At 47.7% G+C, this 9,078-nt stretch overlaps 1 pseudogene; it reads left to right on the top strand.

Annotated features, from left to right (window-relative positions):
• Nucleotides 1-3,741: 3,741 nt before the first annotated feature.
• Nucleotides 3,742-4,033, top strand: LOC121015729 (pre-rRNA-processing protein TSR2 homolog; annotated as a pseudogene).
• Nucleotides 4,034-9,078: the final 5,045 nt, after the last annotated feature.

The raw sequence follows: 9,078 nt of genomic DNA, 5'->3' as shown, positions 1-9,078 counted from the left end.
CAGATATGCTCAACTTGAAGGTCTTAGGAGTCGTATTTTTTCTCTAAGACATCTCACATAGACTCTGCTGTGAGCCATGCCGCTGGTTTTGAACTTTGACTCTCAGAGCCAACCCTGTATCCACATAGCCATCCTACAAAATGTCAATTATTCAAGCCTCCATCATGGTCGTCCCAGGAGGGGCAGCACAGCGGATGGAAGCAGAAGGGATGATGGAGACATCACAAAACAGAGGTGCCTCCTTTAATAAGAACAAGTTGTTAACATTCCATTTTTAGGCCTTAGGAAAAGATAAATTTCAAGAAACAATTTTTACTGTGTATTTATTTTTGAGAAAGGAAGAGAGACAGAGCATGAGCAGGGGAGGGGCAGAGAGAGAGGGAGACACAGAATGCAAAGCAGGCTCCAGGCTCCGAGCTGTCAGCACAGAGCCTGACATGGGGATCGAACTCACGAACCTTGAGATCATGACCTGAACTGAAGTCGGATGCTTAACCAACTGAGCCACCCAGGCACCCCAATAATTTCAATATTCTTAAATAAGTAGCAGATGTCTTTTAAGATTAACTATGTTGTTCATGGCTCTGGATCCTTTTTCAATCTGTGTAATAATCTCAGAGATTTAAAAAGCACATTTGACATATTTATTATCAAGTATATAGAAAATTATTGGTACGTCTTATTTCATCAGTTGGCATAATTTTAGGACTTTTTGTTCATCCTCAATCCATGAAGCCAAAACATCATTTGAACAAGTTTCAGAATTTAAAAAATGAAAAGAATTAGGAGCACCTGGGTGGCTCAGTCAGTGTCCAACTTCGGCTCAGGTCATGATCTTGCGGTCCGTGGGTTCGAGCCCTGTGTCGGGCTCTGTGCTGACAGCTCGGAGCCTGAAGCTTGCTTTGGATTCTGGGTCTCCCTCTCTCTCTGCCCCTCTCCCACTCATGCTCTGTCTCTCTTTCTCTCTCTCTCAAAAATAAATAAACATTTAAAAATTTTTTAAATAAATAAAGATTTAAAAGTTTACTGTAATTTTCACTTGTGTCATTAAATAATTTCCTTATTACATAATTAAACAACCAAAATTTTCCCTTGAAATTGATACCTTTTTAAAATTTCTAATAGCATACTATATCTCTTTTTCTTTCATAGATTCCCTTCCTTAGGTTTGTATGTTTAATCATTTTTATCATGTGCCTAATTAATCCAGCAGTTCTCAAACTGTGTAGTTTCAAGACCCAACATATTTACTGGATTAAAAATGAAAACTAAGGGACACCTGGCTGGCTCATTCAGTGGAGTGAGCGACTCTCGATCTCAGGGGTTGTGAGTTCAAGCCCCATGCTGGGTGCAGAGATAACTTAAAAATAAAATCTTGTTTTAAAAACAATAAAATCAATGGGGCGCCTGGGTGGCGCAGTCGGTTAAGCGTCCGACTTCAGCCAGGTCACGATCTCGCGGTCCGTGAGTTCGAGCCCCGCGTCAGGCTCTGGGCTGATGGCTCGGAGCCTGGAGCCTGTTTCCGATTCTGTGTCTCCCTCTCTCTCTGCCCCTCCCCCGTTCATGCTCTGTCTCTCTCTGTCCCCAAAATAAATAAAAAATGTTGAAAAACAAAAATTAAAAAAAAAACAATAAAACTAAAATTAAAACTAAGAAATGCAAAATAGATTTATTCTTAATTTATTTAAAGACAATAATGAGCCCATTATAAGTGAACATAAAAAACATATTGTTATGAAAAATAACTGTTTTCTGAAACAAATTTAGTAAGAAAAGGGACGTTTGTGCCTTTAGTGCCAATATTAATACAACATAAAAGGCAACTCATATTTTCATGTTTTTAAGAAAATACATACACGGTCAGATCTCACAGAACCCCTGAAAGTGTCAGAAATATTCAGGAGTCCACACTTTGAGGACCATTGAATTGATCTATCAGCTTGTAAGATACAAGCTCTATCAGTCTATCTTGTAAAGTACTGAGTGTTCTATTGTAATAGATAACAGATAATACATAATTTCGCTTATTAAACCCAAACACATAAACTTTCCCACGTATTTATTATTTATTTAGCCACTCCCACTCTACAATTTTTATCAAACTCTGTAGAGCAGGATCAATAGCATTTACTGTATTTTATTTTATTTTGAAGACTTTTTCAAATGTTTATTTCAGAGAGAGTTTGGGGGAGGGGCAGAGACGGGTGGGTACAGAGGATCTGAAGCAGGTTCTGTGCTGACAGCAGAGAGCCAGATGCGGGGTTCAAACTCACAAAGTGTGAGATCATGACCTGAGCCGAAGTTGGACACCTATCCGACTGAGGCACCCAGGCACCCGTATCTTATTTTTTAAGCCATCTCTGCACCCAACGTGGAGCTTGAACTCACAACCCCAAGATCAAGAGTCGCAGGCTCCACTGACTGAGCCAGCCAGGCGCCCTGACTGATAGAATTTTTTAACTCCTTTGTCATTCTAGGATAATAACAGGCTGGCTAACAAGATCCAAGTCCTCATCCGGCTGTCATTATTTCCATCCCTGCTCTCAGATACTTTGTTTCATTCTCTCTGCTGTTTATTTGACACAGGCTAGTAAATACAACATTTATCAAGGGAAGATTTAAAGTGAGTTACTTGGTTTGCAACTTTCTTGCATCACCCAGAAATCACTGAATACAGTGACTAAGCATCCAATGAAAACATCTGAAGGTTTTCTAAAACTATGAAATGCTAGATTTTCTCCCTCTAGCATGGCACTGGGACCCGGTACACAAAACCCAATCAAGTTTTCCTATGCATATTTCTCATTGAAACCATTTTTCTGGAACACTGACCATCAAATTAAAGATATGATTTTAAGATGCTATTCCTGGGGGCCCCTGGGTGGCTCAGTCAGTTAAGCGCTCGACTCTTGACTTCGGCTCGGGTCATGATCTCATGGCTTATGGGCTCAAGCCCAACATCAGGCTCCATTCTGATGGTGCAGAGCCTGCTTGGGATTCTGTCTGACCCTCTCTCTCTCTGCCCCTCCCCACTTGCTCTCTCTCGCTCTCTCAAAATACATAAATAAACATTAAACAAGTTTTTTTTAAAAAGATGCGGGGCGCCTGGGTGGCTCAGTCGGCTGAGCGCCCGGCTTCGGCTCAGGTCATGATCTCACGGTTTGTGAGTTCGAGCCCCGCGTCGGGCTCTGTACTGACAGCTCGGAGCCTGGAGCCTGTTTCGGATTCTGTGTCTTTCTCTCTGTTCTTCCCCTGCTCATTCTCTGTCTCTCAAAATAAATAAACATTAAAAAAAAACTAATAAAAAAAAAACATGCTACTCCTGTTAGTGCTCCATCATCCCTAAAAACCGTTAAACAATTTCCGAGTCTTCAATTTTGCACTGTGAGTACACTATTAAAATACCCATATGTGGGGTCCGCAGCCAGATGACGGCAGGCCTGGGGGGAAATGCGCAATGCACAGGCGTGCTGGGGTCCCCAGCCGGCCTTGCAGATGGCTGTGGAGAATGACTTCAGGGAACGTAGAGCCAGGAGAAAGCCAAGCGGCTTCGGGGGACACTGGAGCAGTCCTTCAGAAGTGCACACCTCCACGAATAAAGGGCTCCCTGTCTGGACCTTTACCCACCAAGCGGATGGGGCCCAGGAGTTGGATGAGGAGGAAGGCTTCCTTGGGCAGCTGGCGACCAAGGGGTTGGATGTGTTCAGGAGGATGGGAGTCTGGTCCAGGTGAGCTGCAGACATGTTCCATCACCTCCAGAGCGCAGATGGGGCTGCTCTGAGAGGGGCGGCCTCCCACATCACCCAGAGAAAGTGCAGGACCCGAGCCACCACACTTAGGACAGCCAGAGAGCGGGATGAGCTCGAGGTCGAGGCAGACAGCGTGGAGGAGGCGGAGGTCACAGCTGGGAATGGTGCAGCCGGGACACATGGGGTCGGCCCCCCAGCCTGCACCCTCTGGTCCAGACTCCCAGACCATCAGGGTAGACGATCTGGTGCAGGATGGTTGGCCCATTGCTGGGAGAAGGAAATGAGTGGGGCTGGAAATGGTTTGTGCCTTTGTTTGCTCGTTGTTTTGAGACTTGTTTGTCTCATTCCTTCCCTCTCCCCCATTCCCCTGTCCAGCTCCCACCAGAGGAGGAAGAGCTTTAGGATGCTTGGTCTTGGGGTGACGGGAACTGGCTCGCCACACCCCCTCGGGCCTTCATTTACTATCTGAGTGATGAGGCCAGTTTCCCCACACTGCGCCCCTTGGGTAAGAGGAAGGACGAGTGGGTGTGGGTGTGGCTGGAGTAGCTACACGCTGGTTGCCGGCGGGCAGGTGGGTTTGTGAAGAAGGAACAGCCAGGGAACCAACACTCAGCCTTAGAGAGTTGACACTCCTGCTGAGTCAGGAACCTGAGGTGACCCTGCAAAGGGAAGCGAGATCGCTTGGAGATGTGAACGAAAGTAGATGTAGCATCTTCCTCTTCTCCCCGCCCCCCGGCCCCACCTGAATAGCTCTGGACCCCAGCCCAGAATTTGGAACCTCTTGGAACACTCCTTCCTGCCCCTCAGCCTCCAGCCCTGGAATTTCTCAGGAAGTCTAACCCCTTTGCTAGGTGCTAAGCTTGGGTTCTGCCTCCTCCAACCTCCTTCCAAACTCTTTATCCTGCCCAAGTCCAGGGATGAGTACATCAGTATGTAATACCTTACTATTCCACCTGTGGCTTGATCTTGGAATCAGCCTTCTGGGAGCTGAGCTTCAGAGCTCAGCCAGGGTGTAGTTTCTGGGCCCACCCTAGCAGCCTGGTACTTTTTTTTAAGTTTATTTAATTGTTTTAGTCATCTCTGCTCGAACTCACGACCCCGAGATCAAGAGTCACATACTCTTCTGACTGAGCCAGCCAGGCGCCCCGCAGCCTGGTACTTCTGGACAAATAAACAGATGGACGAATGGAGCACAGCAGCACTCTGAAAGTTTCCAAAATAAACTCTTTCTCTTAATAAAAAAAAAAAAAAAAAAGCCAAGGCAAAACAAACATACTTCTTTGGGAAACAATAGACACGTCATTGACACTGATAGAAATTTTACAGCCTGACACAGAAATTTTCCAAAGCATTGTTGTCGACTTGGAGATGTGCCGTCCAGACCTCTGCGGGAGGAAGGATGTGCTGTTTAGTTGGGGAACTATGGTCTGCCTCCAGCTCTCTGACAGCAGCCTAGATCACCTGAGCTCACAGCTCCTGGGGCAGCCCCATCAGGTGACGGGCTAGCTGGGGCATTTTGGCTCAATGCAGGTCGAGTGTGACGTTTTGTTCCAGAGCTTTCTGCTGGGGTGGCCCTGCCTGCATCCCAGTTCCCTCTTCGCCAGTGTTGTTTCCAGCCCCTCCCACCACCTGTGTTAATTTCTAATAATCATCTTGCACCCCAACTCAGCGCCTATTTCTGGAGAACTCACCTGGCACACTGTTTTCTCAGGTCAGTAGGTACGTGGTTCATAAGAGGGAGCAAAGATCTAGATCACAATGATACGTTTCTGTTCTTTTTTGAAGTTCTAGTAAATGCTTCATGGCTGAAGATGTTGCATTCTGTTTTAGACCTCACAGAAAATGCTGTGTAAGTGTTTGATTAAAATTCTTTTGAAATCAAACATTTTTCATTTTCTTTATCATCACATCAATAACGTATTTCTTTTAAGAGTTTTACTATTTCAGATGCTTTATTTGGAAAACTGACTCATGATGTGCCTTGCATTTTATCTCAGTGACATTTGCAAATATTCTTTATTTTGCCCATTGGCATTAACAGGATATTATGGCCATTCCTGTGAAATATGTGGTTAGCTGTTTTAACTTTCAATGATTCAAATTGTGAGGACTGTCTGGGTATAACAGTTATGGCAACAGGAAAAATAAGGTACTTGATATCTTGGTTGAAATAATGAAACTGTTTTCCATTCTATCTGTCTGTCTATCTATCATCTATTTTTGAGAGAGAGAGAGAGAGAGAGCATGCAAGCACATGCAAGCAGGGGAGGGCAGAAGGAGAGAGAGAGAGAGAGAGAGAGAGAGAGAGAGAGAGAGAATCCAAAGCAGGCTCCACACTCAGCCTGGAGGTGGACGCAGGGCTCGATCCTACAACCCTGGGATCATGACCTGAGCCGAAATCAAGAGTTGGATGCTGAACCAAATGAGTCACCTAGGCACCCCGGTTTTTCATTTTAGAAAGGCAAATTTTATGGGGTACCTGGGTGGCTCCGTCAGTTAAGCATCCGACTTCGGCTCAGGTCATGATCTCTCGGTTTGTGAGTTCCAGCCCTGCATCAGGCTCTGTGCTGACAGCTCAGAGCCTGGAGCCTGCTTCTGATTCTGTGTTCCTCTCTCACTCTGCCCCGCCCCCCTCCCGCTCATTCTCTGTCTCTCTCTCTCTCTGTCATGAATAAATAAACATTTAAAAAAAATTTTTTTAAGAGAAATGCAAATTTTATACTGATTCTTGCATGACATGGAAAGATGCTCCTTGATGTTGTGATATTATCAGAATATCATAAAATTCCTAGGCTGAAGTCTATTTTTGGTATAATTTCAGAAGATTTGTGTTTATGATTTAGAAGAATTGTGGTTATGCTATTTCTAAAAGCTTTAAGAAATATATCCAAATCTTGCCGTCTCTTCATTTTATGGGATTATTTCCATAATTTATTATAAATTCATGCATATATAGATATCTAAGCTCTGCACACTAACTATACACAAGAATTTCAAAGCAGCACCAGTAGCAAAGTAGAAACAATAGAACCAATGGGGCACCTGGGTGGCTCAGTCGTTGAGTGTGGGACTCTTGATTTCAGCTCAGGTCATGACCTTGCAGTTCGCGAGATGGAGCCCTGGGTCAAGCATCATGGAGCCTCCTGAGGATTCTCTCTCCCTCTCTCTCTGCCTCTCCCCCACTCATGCTCTCTCTCAAAATAAACAAACATTAAATTTTTTTTTTCAGCTCCTAAGATACATATTCCCGAAGAGCTATTTTTTTTTTTTTTAACTTTAGTTTGAGAGAGACAGAGAGCACGGGCGGGGAAGGGGCAGAGAGAGAGAGAGAGGCAGAGGGAGAGAGAGAGAATCCCAAGCAGGCTCTGTGCTGTCAGTGCAGAGCCCGATGCAGGGCTCAAACCCACCAACTGTGAGATCATGACCTGAGCTGAAATCAAGAGTCAGACCCTCAATAGGCTGAGCTACCCAGGCGCCTCCTAAAGAGCTATTTTTTTTTTTTTTTTTTTTTTTTTAGGGATTTGGCACGTTAAATCCCATATCCAATTTAAATATCCATATTTAAAGATTTGCAACAGCGAAGCTTTCAAACAGGTAAAGAGTCATCTCCAGATGAATTTTTGTGTCTCTGTGCAAACTTGCTTCATTTGCTTTTAGTTTTTGAAGGCTCCAGACTTCCACAGTGTCTAACATTCACCTGGGCCAGATTTTGAAGTAGGGATAGAACGATGTAGGTGTGCACAGTAGTGAGAGCAGAGATCCAAGACCCTACATGTTCAAGGTTTGAGGAAGGGAGGGGATTCCTCTCAGAATTCCACCTGGAGGTTCTTAGGGTTTCTGGGCAGCCTTCAGGTCAGTTTTCTGGGATGGGCCCGGGGTGGGAAATGTAATTCTGGTGGTAAGGGATGACCTGAGAGCAAATACCCAAACCAAAGGGTATGGTGTGGGGTCTGAGTTTTCTATGACATTTTCTTTAAAAAAATGTTTTTTAATTTATTTATTTTGAGAGAGACAGAGAGAGAGAGAATGAGCAGGGGAGGGGCAGAAAGAAAGCAAGAATCCCAAGCAGGCTCTACGCAGCCAGTGCACAGAGCCCGACAGGGGGCTGGAACCCATGAAACAGATCATGACCTGAGTGAGACGCCCAACCGACTGAGCCACCCAGGCGCCTCTCTATGACATGTTCAAGCTTACTGTTTATAAAATGGTCTCGTATGGCATTTCCTTGAGGAAAAGTGGACAAATCAGTTCCTGACACTTGACCTTCAATAATCAGGAGGAAAAGAAAACTCCCTTAAAGCCATTCAAAGGTAAGCCTGAGGTCAAACCGGCAGGATACAGTGGTGGCTGGGGAGCAGGGCTTCTCATTACAGCCCTTGAAACTGTGTTCAATACTGAGTCTACGTGCATAAACATTTCTCCGGGAAGAGGGTCCCGAGCCGTCATCAGCTTCTCACAGAAGTCAAGGGACCCCAAAAGGTGCAGAACCCCTGCCTGACACCATCTCTTCAGGGACCCTGAGGAGTAAAGGCAGAAGGGTTGGGGGAGACCCAACCCGCAGCTTGGCGGTACGACCTCCTCGGGTTTTAGAGGGGGCGGGGAAGGCCGAGCTCTAGGAGATGCTCCTTTGCCCCGACCGGTTCCCTGGGGTCTACACTGCACCGGGGACGCCCCGTCCCTCCTGCAGTCAGAGTTCAAGACCCGCTTCCCCGACGCCCGCCTCCCAGCGGGCTCCAGCCTGGGGCGTGGCAGGCTGGAATCTGCTCCCAGGCCCAGCGCGAAGGCTGCAAAGGCTGCGGCGGGTAACTAGCTGCGGTCCCAGCGGCTCGCACCCTCCTTTCCCGACCGGGCGAGCGACTGGGGACGCGCCCTCGCGGCGGCGCCACTCCCCCGGGCGCGCGCGCACTCATTTTCCTGGCGGAGGGAGCGGGCTTCGGCGGGCGCTGCGTCCTACAAGACGTGCTGACGTCGCGGAGGGCCGGCAGTCGGCTCGGGAGCGGCCGGCGCGCGCGCGTGTGCGTTAGGCGCCGCAGCGAGGCAGGGAGGCGCGCGGGGACGGTGGTTGTGCCGGTCCTAGGGCGGCGGCTGCCACCGCAGCAGCCCCCCGAGCGGAGGGGGCCGACGCGGCCGGACGAGCTGGGGATGGGGAGGACCGGGTCCCGCACCTCTCCCGGGCGCGTGCGCGGCTCCGGGGCCGCACAGTGACGGCTGCGGCGCCGCTGGCCCGGCAAGCGCCGAGGCCGCTTCGCCAAGGGAACCTTCGGCCGGCGGCGGGCCGGGCCATGAGGAGCGGCCGGGGCCGGGCCAGGCCTCGCTGACCCCGGCCCCG

This window comes from Herpailurus yagouaroundi, unplaced genomic scaffold (genome assembly GCF_014898765.1).
Source record: "Herpailurus yagouaroundi ecotype Mexico unplaced genomic scaffold, PumYag 208, whole genome shotgun sequence".
Classification (NCBI taxonomy): Eukaryota; Metazoa; Chordata; class Mammalia; order Carnivora; family Felidae; genus Herpailurus; species Herpailurus yagouaroundi.
Note: the sequence above shows the minus strand (reverse complement) of the source record. Positions and strands in the feature narration are given on the sequence as shown.